Source organism: Lagopus leucura, unplaced genomic scaffold (genome assembly GCF_019238085.1).
Source record: "Lagopus leucura isolate 7727_CA_CO unplaced genomic scaffold, USGS_WTPT01 Super-Scaffold_100021, whole genome shotgun sequence".
Lineage (NCBI taxonomy): Eukaryota > Metazoa > Chordata > Aves > Galliformes > Phasianidae > Lagopus > Lagopus leucura.
In genome coordinates, this window is record NW_024962274.1 from 3,017,618 (window position 1) to 3,035,448 (window position 17,831).

The following is a 17,831-nucleotide window of genomic DNA, read 5'->3' on the forward strand; positions in this document are numbered from 1 at the left end:
CCCCCTTGCTAGTTGCTACTTCATCTGCATTTTGACCACAGATGCCCTGCCAATCTCACACACAGGGCTCCACGCAGACGGTGCTGAACTTCCTTGCTTAAGTCACAAAAGAGACAGTGCTTCAAATTTTTGCATGGACCACATTCATCAAAACCAAGCAACAACAACAAACCACCTCTCCTTTGTTATTTAAGGCTGCCTTTCAGCTACCAAACCAGTGAAGTTTGCTGTGCTGTTTCACTGAGGAATAAGGGTGTCAGACTTGAGGCTATAATACAGCTACGGTTTACTACAAACTGAGCTTTTGTTCTTTGCTTAGCAGATTATTTAACAAAGGAAATAGCTTTTTTTAATGAATGAGAAACTATTTTTAGTATAGTATTGTATAAGAGTGAAAGGGAAACACTTCAGTATTACCATAGCTTCAAATGTTCTCCACAAGATCTAATTAAGAAATTAGGATTCTTGAATAAGAATTTGTGTTGTATGGACTCCACTACCATGCAAAACATAATCACACTGAAGCACTAATCAAACCACTGGGTTTCATTTCCTCACTGAAAAGCACCAAACAGACTAAACAACACTTTGCCTACTACACTCCATGCTGTGATAATCTCAAACAAAAGCACACTGAAGTACCTACCCAGTTCTCCTATGCCAATCTTTAAGCAACCCAAAGGATGAGTCCACTCAAATCAACAATGAAGAAGCACTCACGCATTATGCCAATGCTGTTTGTATAAAGAGGAAAAGAAATCTGAAAGTTCCTTTTTCTAGTTTGCAAGATGTAAAAATTTTACAAAAATTACTTAAAGAACATTCTTCCACTGTGTCATACAGGAATGCAATCTCTTCCTTTCATGCCAGCTATCACCAAGCTCTTAACAAAAAGACATTTAATGAGGAATGTATTCTCCCCAGTCACTGACAAAGCTACTGGAGTGCATCTCTCAACCCAGAGCTAGAAGCACTGGCTCCTACAAGAGATCTGAGACAAATCAAAATAATCCTCTGCTGGGATTCTTCAGAAATATGCTTAGCAGCATCTGAACAAGGAAAAAGTTAATGATGAAAAGGCATGATGAACAGCTGGCCTTTCCATGTCATTTCCCAGTTCTAGTACAAATTTCCTCTATCACATGGGCAACCACTGCAACATGGCTTTGACAATAAAAACTCATTTCCATAGAATGCCCCCGGAATAACTGGAATTTGGCTCCTTGCTGCTAAGAGTATGTGTGGTATTGACTGCCCTGTACTCCACACAGAAGATAGCCATGATGCTATAACCTCAAGGCAAATGATAGAAATTAATCTTAGGAGCCATGTCAATCGTTTTTTTTGTTTGTTTGTTTTTGTTTTTTAAACCTTTCTTAAGGATTCCTTAGATTCATAAGGATTCATAGAAGAGTTTGCCTGATGCACTACACCTGTCACATGCTGTGCTAGCAGAAGACTGAACCACAGTTTCTCAATCTTACTCAGCTACTGTGATGTAACTTCCCTCTGTGCTACATGCCCTTCCTCCAACACTAGGCATGGCATGCAGCTGACCCAGCACAGTTTTGCTCTTCCCTCCTCTCTCTTCAGTTAGAGATGAATAAGCACCTGCCCCAGCCATCAAACCCTCTTTGGGTTTTCTGAGGGGAAAAGATCAAACAAACAAAAAAATGAACTACAGAAATAATCACATACTCTGGAGGACAGCTAACAGAAAGAAAGACAGGATGAGAGCATGAGCTCAAGAAGTTTGAAGGACACTACTGCAAAAAACCAAGCAAGAAACCTAGAATAATACTACTTCTAGAAGGCACTGAGGAAGTGACAGCTGCTGTCCAGCAGCTCCACTGGAGTCTGAGTCTGCAGAGTTGCTTGCAGTCCTTTCACTAAGCTTCTTTCTCCTCCTGACACAGAGCTTTAACCAAAATCAAAGTCAACAGGATCTCAGAGCTTTGTGGATGGAGAATGTATAAATCGAAAGGTGAAGGAACATGGACAGCCAGAACCCTACAAGGGATTCTGAGATGAAAGGGGAACAAATAAAGATCTGGAGATGTGCACAGATCACCATGCTAAAATCAAATGTGATACCCTATAAGCACATGAAGTTGGACAGAGTTGCTCTAAAAGACGGAGACACTCAGTTACCATGGTAATAGTAGCACTGTAGGGATCCAAGCAATGTCAAAATTAAAAGGAGTAACTTGTAATAGCAATGCACAGAGTGCAATAAAAACACACTGTTTAAGAGTTTAGCCTACACACTGCTTCTTAAATCAGCAGACACTAATCTAGACTGGAGACATATCGAAATGAGATGGAAGTAGCAGCAAATTACACACTAAACAGAAAGGTGGTTTTGATGACATGACTTCATTCGCAGGCTACCCGTAGCAATGCAAGTCTTCCTACTTTGTGTCTCGACTGCACACTGCTCCAAGCCACGGAATACTTAAGCTGGCAGAGCACAGAGGCAGAAAAGCAGCCAGGGCAAGAGTTCATTTCACAGCAGTACCAGCCTGAACAATAACCTGGGAGAAGGCCTTCAGCCTGCCCTCAGCTGTGTCACACTAGACACGGTCTTCCGAATCACTTATTTCATCACAACTGAAATGTTTACCCATTTTCTGAAAGACTTCAAAAGCTGAGTTCCTTCAATGACATCAGATTTCCCTAGTTGATCGAGGCTCTCACTCTGCAATGCCCCACGCTGACAAAAGTAAAAGTTATTCCTCACAGTTCTTCCTCAACAACAGTGTTTCACCAGGCCATCTTATCAATATGTTTCTCAGAAGTCAGGAGAGCGAGATTAGTAGCAATAAATCTTCAAACCAATTCCATAGTTCCACAGTTTACACAGTACATGTTCATCAAACACTGTAAAGTCTTATTTGTAGCTAACTAAAAGAAAAAGCAGTTTACAGAAACAGCATGTATAGGAACTGTTGATCACGGCCTGAACCTCTGATTGACCACCTGAGCAACCAGTCAGCCATGGGAGCACAGGTGAAGGCAATTCACCTGTGCTACCAGAAAGGGTGGAGCCTGGCTGCACCTCTCCTAGATCTCATTTAAGTGTTAACTGCCACTGAGGAAGGATTTCTTTCTGGAGATCGCTTCTTGTGGAGTTTACAGTGAGGCTGCAACACTGGTGAGCATTTCCATTTATTTTGATTATCTTTCCACTGTGATAATCTTATTAGGTCTAACCTCTGTATACCTACTGACTGTACACAGCAGTACCCTTACTGCCACACCATGCGCCAAGACAAAAATCTCCTCATTGTACATGCAAACAAAGGTCAATTGCAGTTACCTATGACAGCAATATGTGTGGACATGAGGTTCAGCACAACATGACTTGTAACATGCACTGTATTAAAATAACACCAAAAAGGCTCTTCATCCACAAGTTCAAGAAGTTCAGTGTTCAGCTGTGGAAATGTAGTACCTTACAACAGTCAGATTTATCTTAATGAAAAGCAGCAACTCCCCCAAATGTAGTGAAAACTGAGGGCAGAAAAATGTAGCTAACCTGTCTGAAGAGCCAGTGTGTGGACAAATCTCATACAATGGCTGAGTCACCTGCAAATTGAGGAGAAAAAAAAAAAGCAGTCAAGAGGAATGAACAAGCCACGCAAAATTTGATCTTAATTGCATTAGCAAAGAAAATACTACATGGCTCTAGTGAGGGCACACAGCAAAGAAAGCATTCTGAAGAATTCTAAACCCAGAACAAAATTCTAAAACCACCACACACAAGGAGAAAGCAAGCAGCAGGTACAGCCAACCAGGAGCAGTGACCACACAAAGCAGTCTGGATGTCAAGCAGCCCCATTGCTGGAGGATTTGCTATCTCAGCTGAGGGGAACAAGAGCCTCTTGAACTGCTGCAGGCGTGGAGCAGCCAACCACAACCCTGCAGGTACCTGGTGCTCGTGCAGCAGCACGGCTGCTTAGCAGTCTTCCAGAATCAGAATGGCAGATATTAAAGTTCTGCCTCTTCACCTGAAGTATTTCAAGGAAATCTTACTGTTGTAAAGAAGGGAGTTGCGCTTTCCATAGTTAACATCGCGTTGGAACTGCTCTAAGTTCCAAAGAAAAGAGATCCTCATTTCAGCTGCCAACGTGACTGGAGGTAGCTGAAGCTGGAAGCGCTATGGCCAATTATGGAAAATACACAGCACAACAACAGGCCAGTAAACCACACCAAACTTAACCGAGCAGGAGAACACAAAGCCAACGTGTGCCTTTATCACAGCAAAGCAAGCCCCTGATATTTTCTGGAACCCGGCAATTCCGCCTGATCGATGCCACCGCTCTAAGAATCGCCCCATCACCGCTTCCAGCTCCGGCTCTCAACGCGGGTGGCAGTTTCCCAGAGGCTCAAGGACGCGGCGGCGGCTGTCAGGGGCCGCAGCCCAGGCCCAGCGGACGGAATCGCTCCGCTGACAGCAGCATGGCAGCGCCGCGGCCGCTCACACGCGGACGGGCCCACCTCGCGCGCCCGGCCGGGAACTTTCCCTCGACGCACGACCGCCGCAGCACCGATAAGCGAACCGCAGCCGGGCGGCTCGACAGGGCATCCTGTGCCGCCGGGTGGGCCGGGCGGCAGCCGGAGCCGAAAGCAGGTTCCCCCCGGGGCGGCCGCCGCCGGAAGGCTCCACACGTGCCGCGGCCCCTCCCGCCGCAGAGGCGCGCGGCGGGCCCGTCATCGCCGGCAGCGGCCCCCGGGCTCCGCCGCGACCACAGCGCCCGCTCCTCAGCCGCACCTGTCGGCGGAGAGGCCCCTCCGCACCTGCTGGGCCGCGCCCGCCGCCACCTGCGCGGCCCCACTCACCGGCGGCGCCTCAGCTGAGCCCCATGCCGGCGGGCGGGCGCGGGACCGGCGCGGGACCGGCGCGGGACCGGCTCTCCCCCGCCCCACCCCCACCCCCGCCCGCTCGCCCGGCGCCGCGCGCGCGGCTGCCTCGCGAGGCGCGACCGGATCCGCCGCCAACCGGCTCCACGCGCCGGCCGCGCTGGGCGGGGGCAGGGAGGGGCACGGAAGTGACGTCGTCGCCGCCGGAAGAGAGGGGGGTGGTGTGGGCGGGGCTTCGCGGGATGGGCGGGGCACAGGGCGGGGTTTAGGTTGGGGAGGCTGGGGTTGGAAGGTGGGGGAGGGCCGCGTGCTGGGCCCGGGCAGTTCCGAGGCTGCGGCCTTTTAGGGGTGTTGGCCCCTCAGGTACTGCTGAAACCTATGGGCAGCCGGGGCTGCATCAGGGACGTTGCGGCCTGAGCCTCACTAGAGTCTTCTTTGGGATGCTAGCTGCTTGAGTAGCGGGGTGGGTTCTGCGTGAGCTGGGCTGTGATGCTTTGGGGCTGGGCTGCAGTGCCTTTTTCCAGATATTTTTCCACAAAGGCAGCTGTTGCTGCAAGGATGTTATGGAGCAGTGAGATAGAGGGGCGGGGAAGCGGCTCATGGAAACCTCCCTGTAAAAGGCAATTGTCCTTTGGGAAAGTGTTGGGAAACTGCAGCAGAAGCACCACCAGCAAAGGGCTGCGTTGGCTTGAGCACAGACAAAATAAATGGCCACAAGTTGCCCAGGGCCTGCTGTCCACAGCCCAACAGGAGGGCAGAGGGCTAGGCAAAGGGCTAGGCAAAGGGCTAAAGCAACATGGCTGACTTCTCCTGCTGTTAATTACTACCCTATCAGAGTATCCACCTTTCCAAGCGCTTTGCTAGAAATTACTTCAAAATTTTCCAGGTAGCATATAAAGTTCACGTGGCTCCACTAAACATACCTTCAGGTAACTGACAGGTTCATTTTCCAGATCATAGAATCATTAAGGTTGGAAAAGATCTCTAAAATGATAAAGTCCAGCCATCTACCCACCCCACCCCACCCCACCACACCCATTAATCCACATCCCTCTGTACCACACCTCTGTGCTCCTTGAACACCTCCAGAGACGGTGACTCCACAGCCTCCCTGGACAGCCTGCGCCAGTGCACCACTGTGACTCTCCTGCCACACACCAACACCGTTTTGAAGAAGAAATGTTTCCTAATATCTGATCCAAAGCTTCCCTGGTGCAATTTGAGGCCATTAGTTCTCATCCTAAATGTGACACCTTTCCCCCCAGGTAATGGGGTAGGACTGAGACCACAGCACAGGAATTCATGTTTCTGCTCTGTCTGCCCTGCAGATGAAGAACTTCAAGCAGAAGAAGTACTGCCAGGCAAATGAAGCAATATTAATCTGGCACAACTTGCCACATTTTCACAGTGCAGGTTTCTGAAGACTTCCTGAGACGCAGGCATCTATGTTGGGATGCATCACATAAAGATTTTGAAGAGCACTGTAAGCCATTCAGGGGTCTGTAAGCCATAACAGAATTGTATTTATTTTCATATAATACTGTTTTCTTTCTGATAGTGCTCCTTCCTTCCAGATTAAGGGAATTGGTCAGGGTTAAGTCCTATCACTTGGAACTGCAGCAGGTGCAGGAAGGGTAACAGGCTGAGCTCACCATGGCCATTGCCCCAGCTGCACACTCACAGTTCTTCCTAGGCACCAGTTCCAGTAATCACACATCTCCAGGATGAGTCAGCCAGCAAGGTGAGCCAACAGGAAGCTGTGCCAACATAATGTAGAAAAGGAAGTTTTCTCTTGGCCCAATGATTTGAAGTGATTCACCATGCAGACTAATGACTCCTGTATCAGGGAACAAGAGTAAAAGAAAAGGAGAAACAAATCTGCCCCTTCTGGAAGCCATGCACAGATTAGGTGTAACATTGAGCTTGCTTAAATCAGAATGATCCCCTTCCTCACCACAGTATGTGTTCTTACCAAAAAAACTTTTAAAACGCCATTTTCCGTTACTGTGTTAACTCTACTAATGTCACAGTTTAATTATGTGTTGGCAGCATGCTTCATTAACTTCCTTACTGCTTTTGCCAAAGGTTGGGGTCAGATTAGCCATGTTTTGATAACTGCTTACCTGGGACACAGCAGGTACTGTTCCAGGATAAAGACTCAACAGTTATTCCCCTAGTTCTGTGTGCAAGCTTTCCAGCTCTAGTTTTAAAGATGGTTATTAACCAGTGTTTTTCATTCATTCTTGCTACATGTAGAAGAAGAAAAAAAAAATCCATTAAATATAGGTAAATCATTCTGTCCATTTTCCACATGAAGAAAAATTCACTGAATAATTTTTTTTTTATTTTTTTTTCCCCCTCACTGGAGTGTTGCTGTTTGTGTCTGACAGCTAAATTACTACTCTGTTTTTCTTTCTGCCTTGTGGAAACACCACTGGGTGGAGATCTATCATATTGGCTATGTATATTTTCACTACATTTCCCTAATTAATTACCCCCCTTTCCAAACTGTTGATTTACCCATTGCTGTCAGCTTTCCCAATTTTCATCTACATGCACTTCTTCATTGTTGCCTATCCCTCCCCTTCTGAGCAGCGTGTTTTATTTTAAAACCAGAAAAATCTCCTTTCGTGACACTGAAATTGTGTCACAGAAGAACACATTTGTGAAGAACTCTGCCAGTTTCCATTCGGATTGCACTGAAGCATTTCCTCAGTCTTTCTTACCCATAATTTTTAGCAGTTTGGCACTTTTATAGCACTAAATGCCCAAACACATTGCCTGGTGGAACTCATCACTCAGTGCACGGGATGAGGCTGCAGTCACTTCCAGAGAGTGGCACACAGCGCAGTGCTGCCCTAAGCTTCTTGTTGGCTTTTCTGTATGTGCAGTTGGTTGCATTACCTTTATAACTTACCTTAAAACTATTGCACAGCTGTCACTGCATCTCAGCACACTCAGATCACTTCTTGAGTTGGGTGGAAAAACAGTCCAAAAACTGCACTTCCTTCACAGACTGTGCAGTCTGTGCATTACATGGAAGATGCAATGGAGAGCACAGGGAAAGAGACAGCTACATGGCAGTGTCCAGCACAGGCACATGAAAGCAGGAGGGCTGAAATAGGCATTGTTCTGCCTGGCTTTTGAAAGAAAAGCAGAGGCAACTCGTGTAAATGGGAGCAACAGACATCCAAATGTACCCCTGCACAACTGTGGTGAGGAAAAGATACCTTTTGGACTAAGTTCTGCCTGGTGGAAGAGTTCATCGTGAATATTATGAAGTTACTGCTGTTAATCAGAAACTCTTATTCTGTCATTCCCTGTTAAATAAGAGAAACAAGGTTTGCTTTGATACACACATATATGTTCACCAAAATTATTTTAGTCATTTTCCATTAAAGATTAACTTCTCACAATATTTTTCAACCCATTGCATATTCCAGCATATTATCCTTATCTACCCTCAAAGTTTTCCCTTGCACCTAATTGCTTTTCTTTTTCAGTCTCCAGCAAATTTGAACATGTTTATTGCTTCACAAGCCTCAAACCACGTAAGCTTTTATTAATTCAAAAAATTAATTTTGTGGTTGGCATGTTCCCTCCACCCATCTCCTTAAGCTGTTCCAGCTGCTTTCCAGTTCTCTTGGCACGGCTCTGGTTTGTAGCACAGGAGATGACTGGCAGCCCTGGCACTCCGACAGCATTGCTAGCTATGCCTTTTCTAGGAAAGGGACAGATCACAAGATGTAATGAATCATGTCTTATCAACAAATCCCTCTGTTCAGTTCTTTTAAAGCATCAGGTCTTCAACCTGGTTAGAAATAATAAATTAATAGAAATAGCAGTTTTTCCTTCATTCGATTCTCCTTTGTGAGATTTGTTAACAAGGAAATGAGCCAGGGCACACACTCCAGCTCTGTCACTGCTTTTGGAAATGTTACAGCCATTTACAGCCAGTGTAATTAAAAATTGTGGGAACACACCAGCAGCTTGGGGCTGGAGGACAGAAGTAGCTCTAACTGTATGCTCAAATCAAGTCCGGCAGCCTTTCTTAACAGGCTTCCCAGGAATATTTTGATTTCATAGCCATACATATTCCACCTGAATGTCCTCTCTGGTGGATCTGAACTGAGTACAGGTCCCAATAAAGCTGGGTGTTACCGACACCTTTATGACTTTCTTTGAGTAGAACAGTTTCTGCATGTGACACTGAGTGCTCCCTTCCACAGCCTTTTCCCGGTACAGCAGGTTTGCACTCCTTTGTGACCCTACACTTTCCCCTTGGGAGGCACAGATGTGAATGATGCCAATCAGCTACGTAGCATTTAGTGAGTGCCATTTCTCATACTGACTAAGTGTATTTTATATGTTTTTCCACTGTTATCTCTCATCTTCAGCTATAGATTCCTGAGGTCTGTGTTACCTGCTGCGTCGTACCTAGCTGCCAGGACCAAGGATTGTACATACTTCTGCAGCACAGAGAACAAAAATCTTTTTGCTTTTAGAATATTTGCAAGGCTTTCCTCCTTTGTACATGATTTCTAAATCAGCAAACACAAAAGCCTAACAGGAGATCACATTTGTGTACAAAATCCATCTTGTGCCAAAACTAAGATATCCAAGTAGCAGAGAAAATAAATCAAAACCCACTGTTTATTTATTTGGTCTCCTTAATATGTTAGTGTGTTCCACCCTGCTTTTTCTGGTAGGATTGTATAAATATGATCCTTATCTCAGAGAAGGTTCAGAGACCCACCTCTGTAATGCACAGGCACACAGCTGGCCACATCTGGCCCTCAAAGCTGGAAACACACCTTTGCCAGCACTGTGCCACCCAGTCCTCCCCATGGATGACCACAGGGACTCCTGGGGGACACATCCAGCCCCATTTGTTTGACTTTCTCGGCAAGGAGAGTCTGTTCCTACTTTTTCTACCTTTGTTTTTCCTAACCTCAGCTACTTCCAGGCTGGGGCTCACTGCCAGCAGTGGGTCAGCAGGGCTGGCACGAGCACTGGCACTGGTGCCATGCACTGGGTGCTCCCACACATTCCTGGCACCTGGATGGAACAGGGGCTCCTGAACCAAGTGTCCAAGCTTCTGAGGGCACAGCCAGATGTACAGAGTGCCCTGTGAAATGGTGGTGAGCAATCTGCAATTGCAGTTTTAGTCTTTTAGATGAGTCATACACAGCCACAAGCCTTTAAATGTCTCCTTTTAAAGTTTCTTAAACTACACTGGCAAGTCCAAGTCGTTAAACAATTTATTATCACTTCTCTGCCAGAGCATCTTGTGAAACAGCTTAAAGAGCAGATTGTACACAGTACCCAAGACTGTCACAGCTGAAGCCTTTCTTTACTTGTGTCACCCTATCCCTTTTCTCCTTCTTCCAGACATTCAGTTCTTCTTGATTTTAAATTATTTTGCCAGATATTTTCATTACAACAGCAGCATATCTAGTAAGTCACCTCTTTACCAGCAGTCTCAGTAGAAAGAGAATTAATTGCTCCATTTATTGGAGCAAGATCTTAAACAGTCACATTTACAGTAGATAGAATAAATATCATGCTTTCCCATTCCTGTTGCTAGCCCCACGACTGCCAAGCAAAGCAGCAAGGAGGCTGTGCCTGCTTCCAGCCTACTGCTCAGGTACGTACTGGTAGAGCTACTGACTTTTCTAAGAAGTATTCCAGTAAAACCCAAGCCAGCACAGACATACCATAATAAACAAATAAATAATAATAAACAACATACCATAATAAACAAATAAATGAAATGCAGGCAAATCTCAAACACAAGAATTGAGAAACATCACTTTTGCCTAAAGAAGTAAGTTTTCTTGCATTTATTATTTGGCTGCAAGTGAAGAAACAGTTAAATGAGTCTGCCTCTGCCCAGATACCACAGAGGAAAGATTCAAATTATCGAGCAGCTTTCATAACTGGAAAAGCAGATATCCTCTCAAGTTGGAGAATGCACACACACGCTGCTAATGGACCTCACCATCTAGCAGCACAATGTTTTTATTTTATATTAGAATTGCTTGAAAATGGGGCCTTTAATACCTCTATTGTTGAACATTTCTCCCTGAAAGTATGTTTAAAGGACTTTGATAATCAGACTCATTTCCTTAATTTCAAGCATATCTGAAAATGTATTATCCCAAGCTGATGGCATCAAAGAATGAATTAGGAATAAAGCCAAGTGAATAAAAACAAAGATATTTCCTTTCAGTTACTGTGCTGCCTTCACAGGCTGCAGAGCATTAGATTACTGAAATACCACTGGCACATTCTTCAAGATCTGCAAAGATCTGTGCCTTGCTTTCATATCTTCAGCATGGAACAAGAATGCAATCCTTGTTACGCTCAGTCCAGCAAAGGCTCTTCTGTGATGAGCAGCTTTAAATATGCAACACTGGGAAAAAAGTCTTTGAACTAGTGTTGTCTGCATTCCTGGTTTCCAAGACATATTTATCATAGCAAAGTTGCACTGCTGAACTGAAAAATAAAAACAGCACCCTGGCTTTGATGACCTTTTTAAGGAAAGATCAGGCAGCACATGCAACACTTGCGTTCACCTACTTCTACATGGGTTGTGCAGAAGCCACTGCAGCTGCCCCGCGTCCAGCTGAGGGCCTGCACACACCTGTCTGCTTCTGATAGGATCTGGCCCAGAGGGGACCACGAGACTCGGACAAGTGCATAGAATCATTGCATGGCTTGGGTTGGAAGGGACCTTAAAGCCCATCCAGTCATAACAGCTGCTGCGGGCCGGCTGTCCCCCACCAGCTCAGGCTGCCCAGGGCCCATTCAACCTGGCCTTTAACACCATGTAGCTATGATCCAGAACAGCACCCTCACCGGCCGTGCAACCCACTGTTCTTATGATAGCATTCCTACAGCATGTTTTCATCATCTCCTACTACTCCCGCCTGAACCCTCTTCTGGGTGGGACCCGACAGCCTCACAGCCCTTCTCTGCACACACCCTTGCTGCAAAGGCCCACCCAGCTCCAAAGGCCAGCCGCAATATCACAGAAAATGGCCATGGTGGGCAGGGCTGCAGCACAGCCAGCACCAGGCACTGCATAACGCATGTAGACTTCACATAGGGAGAAGGCACAGCCACAGTGCTCTGAAGTGCAAGACACAGCCCCATCTCCAGCACAAATAACTCTCTCAAGCCACACCAGCTTGACTTTGTCCCCACAATACCCAGAAGTGTCTGACATGCTTCTGAAGACAGAAGGGGGATTTAAGGCACCCAGAAGGAGGATTTAAGGCACCATGCCACAGCCCCTCAGCTGCAGGATGAGGAATTCTTGCCTGTGGGATACTCACAATGTTTCCACAGATCTGCCAACAGTATATGTGTGATGTCTGAGTAGGGATGAAAACAAGCCTCTGGCAAGAAGGCAGTGTTCCTGCATTGGCAGTAACTAAGCTGAAGCCACAAAAGCACACAAGCTCATCTCACCAGCCAAGATTTGTTGTGGCTTTACCCAGACTAAATTCTCCATCCAACCCTAAGTTAAGCCCTGTTACAGCACAACAAGAAGAGAAGCTTGGAGAACACCAGGGCAAGCTGTTAGCTGGGAGCTCAGGCCCACCTTCTGGCTTCAGCTCTGCTCCCGTGCCTTAGCTTTGCCTATCTATGAGAAGATGGGGGAGCACCTCCTAGTCAGGCTGGCAGGCAACCCCTTTCGTTCCCATGCACTCAGGTGAGAGGGATTCACTACAGCCCAACAGAAACCTACCAAACTCTCTCCTTGCCTAAGCCTATGCCAGAAGACAGCCTCCCTGGTGCTCTTCCTCCCAGGGTTCAGCAGCAACCCCAAAGCTCCACTTCCAAGCAACAGTTCTTGCTGAATAAGTAACCCCCAGATCCCTTCTGTCATCCTTTGCTCCCTGAGGTCCTTTCTCTTGCATCCATAAAGTATTAGCGTAAGAAATGACTCTTTGCAGCCCCACCCTGATGAGGCAAGCTCACCTGCATCCTCAGGATAGGTCATACCCTGACAACCATCTGGCTGCTTAATTGCTCCAGACATTGCAAGGGCTGTCCAGACAGCACAGGCCTCAGGGCAGGAGAAGACAAGTGGCTGGAGAACAGCAGTGAAGCAGCTGCTCCCTGTGGCTTTCAACCCCATGCATTTGGGCAAGCAAGTGGAAGCATGCTCACAGTGGCTAGGTAGGAATGTGAAAGAGCAGAGCTTGCGTGAGAATGCTTCTCACCACCACATACATGTGCAAAGGTGTGCGCCCACCTACACACTGATCCAGGTTTTCTTCCTGCCGAGGGGAAGGAATGCTGATGTAGAAGGCTGGTGGAGAGCTCACCCAAAGGGCCTTGTTTCCAGAGAATTTGTCCTTGCAACCATGGTGGTGTCAGCCTTTAGTCATGCCAGTGTCCTTGGCTCAAGCACCTCCTGCACCATCCCAGAGCAGCAAGATGCAGCAGCAGCCGCACAGGAAAAACCTTCTTCTCCGCTCTGCCTGCTCACAGCATTCCCACCCTCACCATTGTTTTGGAAATAGGTGGAAAATGTCAGCAGGGCGCTGGGTGCAGGGGGAGGGGTCAGGAAAAAGGAAAAACAGATGATTAGATTTTTTTAAATCAGCCAATAAGTTATATTAACTTTTCCACTGACCTTCTGTTGGGTCACATTATCAGGCTGGTGAATATGGTTCATGAAGATAGCATTATGCTCAGATTTCAAGCTGTGTAGAAAGTGCATCCCAAGCAGTTTGCCAAAATGGAAACGTCAGCTCTGCCAGAGGGCTGTGCTGCTGGGAGGCAGTGCTGCACGTTGCCCTGTGAGGGAAGCAGGATCCAGCCCCTACCAAATATCCCATTCCAACTCCTTGCAGCACTCTCTCCACTCTTACTTAAAAGGCCCAGATCCCAGGAGGGTGAGATTTTGCTAAATGTGCCTTTTACTGCTTTTTCCTCGGCACTGCTTGCAGCTGTGACGGCAGTGAGGTGAGAGACAGCTGCAGGTGCTGGGCACATACATGGAGTGGGCAGCACTGCATCCCCAAGCAGCACCACACCTTCTGCATGACCACAGAGCTACTTGCATTGGCTTCTTGTGCAGCTGCAGTGCTGGAGCACCAGCAGGGAGGCTGCGGATGTTGGTGTCTCCCAAAAGGCACAGACTGGTGCTGCACACAGTGAGGACAAGGCAACCGTGCCTCGGCAGCTGGGGCAATAGAACAGGGCAGGGGGGAAAGTGTTCCCCAAGGTGCTGGGGCAGAGCTTGCCAAGGGCCTCATCACTTGCAGTGGCACAGTAGCATCATGACCCTGTCCTGGTCTCCATGGAGAGCTGCTTGGTCTCCCTCACCCCTGCTAGCCTAGTGAGGCCAAAATTAGCCTCCCCTCCGCGTGCGCTGAGTAGAAGAGTCACAATTGTATCTCAGGAAGACATTATTGTACTCCATGAGCCCTATCTTATCAGTGAGAGGAAAATAGGACTTTGACAAATTGCCTCTGCTGCAGCTGGGGTAAGCACATGATTCTCAGGAGTCGCCCACCCGCCTGCACTGCCACGGCCACTATTGTTCCCATCCCAGCACTGCGCGGGGCCCGGGCTGTGCGACCCTCCTGCTAGGAAGGAGCACGCAGGGCCCCACGCATTGTGTTTGCAGCCGGCGCAGTGGTGGGGAGGTGGCTGGGCTTGGATTGATCCCTTTATCATCAGCTCTGAGTGCTGATAAGGTGACATCACCCGCCAGAGCGGGGACTTGAACCTTTTTGCAAGGAGATTGTTATCAGTGGACTCTGGCAGGGCTGCGTTCATGCTTCAGCCAGCAGCTGAAAGCAGGGCCACCCCGTGAGTCTTTGACACAATAGGAAGGGTTTGTTTTGCCTCACACAATGGCTGCTCAGATCCTGTCCCACAATGCTGCAGAGCGGCACGAGGAAGCCTCACAGCACATCAAAGGCATGACTTCTCCACCAGGGACTGAGGTCCCTGTAGGCATGAAGCACCCACTGAGAGATGAGTGCCATTCCCAGCCTTGGGTCTGCTCTCTCTGGTCTCTGAATCAATTCCTTCTTTTGGCCCTTCTTCATTGTGGCAGCGCCCATACTCCCGCTGTGCTGCACTCACCACCCACCACCACACTGGCTATGGTGCTCACTACGGTGCCCCTACCTTCACTGCAAGCTGCTCCACTGCGTGGGGATGTTCCTGCACAGCCCCCAGTTCAAGTGAGGATGAGGGAGCTGTGCACAAAGTACAGAATCATTAAGGTTGGAAAAGAGCTCGAGGATGAAGTCCAACCATCAACCCTTGTCCCTCGGTGCCACATGTCCGTGGTACTTGGACACTTCCATGGATGGTGACCCCACCACCTCTCTGGGCAGCCTGTGCCAGTGCACCACCAGTCTTTCCAAGAAGAAATTTTTCCTAATATCCAACCTAAAACAAGTACTTGTTGCCAGAGTGCTGACAGGTTCCTCAGAAACATCCACGAGAGGACCTGGCCCTGCCTCACCAGGAACAGCCACTATCCAAAATTTGATTTATAATAGTGGGACACAAAACAGTCACTGGAGCAGATCAGGGTCCACCTCGTCCTGGCAAACCTGGGCCAGGTCATGGCCAGAGCAGAGCTGCGTGGACAAAGCAGAGACGGCAGCACAGTGACCTCCTTTCACCCACCCTTCTGCTCCCTGCAGCACAGCCCTGGGACTTCCTGAGCCAGTGGTGGCAGCCCCAGCTTCTTGCTGTCCCCATATCATTCATCTGAGCTCTGCCGCCCAAAATATCCTACAGTGATTTCCACAGCTAATCTAGGCTGCCTCCGAGTACGCCTCTAGCCAGATCAATGTCAGACCTGCCTGTCTCTGTGCTCTGAGGCACAGTAATGGTGCTCCAACACCACCAAACTCATCACATCTTCTCAAAACTCACCCCACTCACACTGCCCCAGGACCACCCGCCAGGCACTGCAGGGGCCCCAGCAGACATCTTGCTGCCACTCCAGGGAGCAGCTGGGGTGCCCACCACTTGTTTCACTGCGTGTTATCTTATCGCCATAGGAAAGGCAATACAGCAGAAGAATTTCCTCTCCTTTATCTTTCCAGCCTTTCCATTGTCTGGTGTCTGGAGTTCTGAGCCTCGCCACTCAGCAATTCACACAGGCCCTTGGAAACCTGGTGGCAGAGTTCTTATCAGCCTGAGCTCTGCAAAGTCTCCTTCTGCCATGGCAGGGTCTGGCCTCCCAGTGTCCCATCCTTACTTTGCAGCACATTTCCCACTGCCCAAGAGAGGTGCCAGCTCTGCTCCTCACTTGTGCAGTGCAAAGCAGCATAGAGCTACACAGGCCCCCATCCCAGATCCTCTGCAGCTCTGACACAGCTCAGGCCAAGCACCCGTCACCTCCCACCCAGCTGCAGGGCCAGGGCAGCAGGGCACTGCCCACAGCTTTGAAAGCTTCAGACAAAGCAGTACTTTGTGTGTCACAAATACATCAGCGTGGGCTGCGAGGGCCCCAGGATGCCACACACTGCAGCTGCAGCCTCAGCAGCATGCAGGTGGCCCATGGCACTTGCACATGCCCAATGCTGTAACGCAGCCTGGCTGCTCCCTCGCCATGACTGCAACCCACAATGCTACAGCTTCTTCTGGTCCACACCACACATCTTATGAGGCACCAACTCACCCTAGAGAGGAAGGTGCCTAGGCACAGTCCCTTTTTCAAATCCCAACTGGTAAGGGAAAGCCATTCCACACCCATGTTCAAAGGAGGGCACAAGCAGTCAGTGCTGGACAAGAGCCGCTTCTTCCCATAAAAAAAAGGAACTGGCTGGAATTGAAACTAAAATTTGTATATTTCTCCTTAGCAATGCAAGCAAAGCTCAAAGCAGAACTAATTTAGGTTTCGATCCTTCTTGTGCACTCCCTCGTCCTCGGGCAACGTGAGGGAAGGGCTGAGGAGCCCAGGAAGTGCTGGCTGAGTGAAACTTAGGGTGTTTAACAGAGGGACTGCCTGGTTTCCCTGGGACCCGTGCAGTGGCATTTCGTGAGCATCATCCTGCACTGCCAGAAGCACAGCCACTAAGCCAGGACAGTCTTGCCCTCAGTGCTCTTCCCTTGGGGACATATCACCTTTTGGAGTGGCCCAACACAGACCCTCCCCACCCACCAGACCCTGGCAGTGATCATGGCCTCTGTTATCCCTGCATGCCCAGGTGAGCAGATCCCCAAAGCTGCCTGGGCCAGAAGCTGCTGCCAGGAGTACGAGGACAACCAGCTGTGAGGCAGGAGGGCTGCTCTGCAGGGACTTCCAGTTGCCCTCTTCTTGCAGCAACAGAAGCCTGGCTGGGCTGTGGAATTGCCCACTGGGACATAACATTTCTGTTTCTTCGTCACAAATGTTACGACACCAAAGTGACAAAAGTGCAGGGGGACATGGCTAGCTCAATGCAACAGCCCAAAGCCAGGTTTGCTCCCCACAGCAAGCACAGACCTTCCACACCAACACCATCCCAGGGACAGGCCCTTTTGCATAGTCACAAAGAATCAGTGGGACAGAGTTCCTCTGACTCAGGAGCAGCTTTTCTTTTCCTCACCCTCACAGTGACCTCCTTTTGTGTCCCAGGATGTCGGACACTTCTTGTCTCTGGCTGGGCAAGGTCGTCCCCTAACGGCAGCAAAGGGGATTTCAGCATCCTCCAGAGAAATACTAAGCATTAATGGGCAGTGCTAAGACTGTACAGCTGTACAGCACTCGCCCAGGGTCCCAACTTCTGGTCCTCTCATCCAGGAGCAAACAGGCACTGAAGTGCTGGCACACCTCCTGTGCTTTCTCTCTCTATCTTGAGTTCCCCACCACATCCCAAACCAACCCTTCAAGTAGCAGCACGACAGGCAATATTAGCAAGCAAAATAAGCCACTAGCAAGCAAAGCAAGCCCCTAAGAGGGGAGAGAAAGCTCTGGGTGCTGTTATACTGCAAAC

At 48.5% G+C, this 17,831-nt stretch overlaps 1 protein-coding gene across 4 annotated transcripts in view; it reads right to left on the minus strand.

Moving 5' to 3' along the window:
• The window catches only part of ATP13A3 (ATPase 13A3), a 54,483-nt gene extending 49,590 nt beyond the window's left edge, over positions 1-4,893 (minus strand). Inside the window, exons 1-2 of one of the 4 annotated variants that reach the window (XM_042878050.1) lie at positions 4,843-4,893; positions 3,539-3,588 (exon numbers count right to left, since the gene is read on the minus strand). The gene's annotated coding sequence lies outside the window, so the exon portion shown is untranslated. The other 3 variants (XM_042878051.1, XM_042878049.1, XM_042878047.1) reach the window with 3 other exon arrangements.
• Between the last annotated feature and the right edge of the window lie 12,938 nt (positions 4,894-17,831).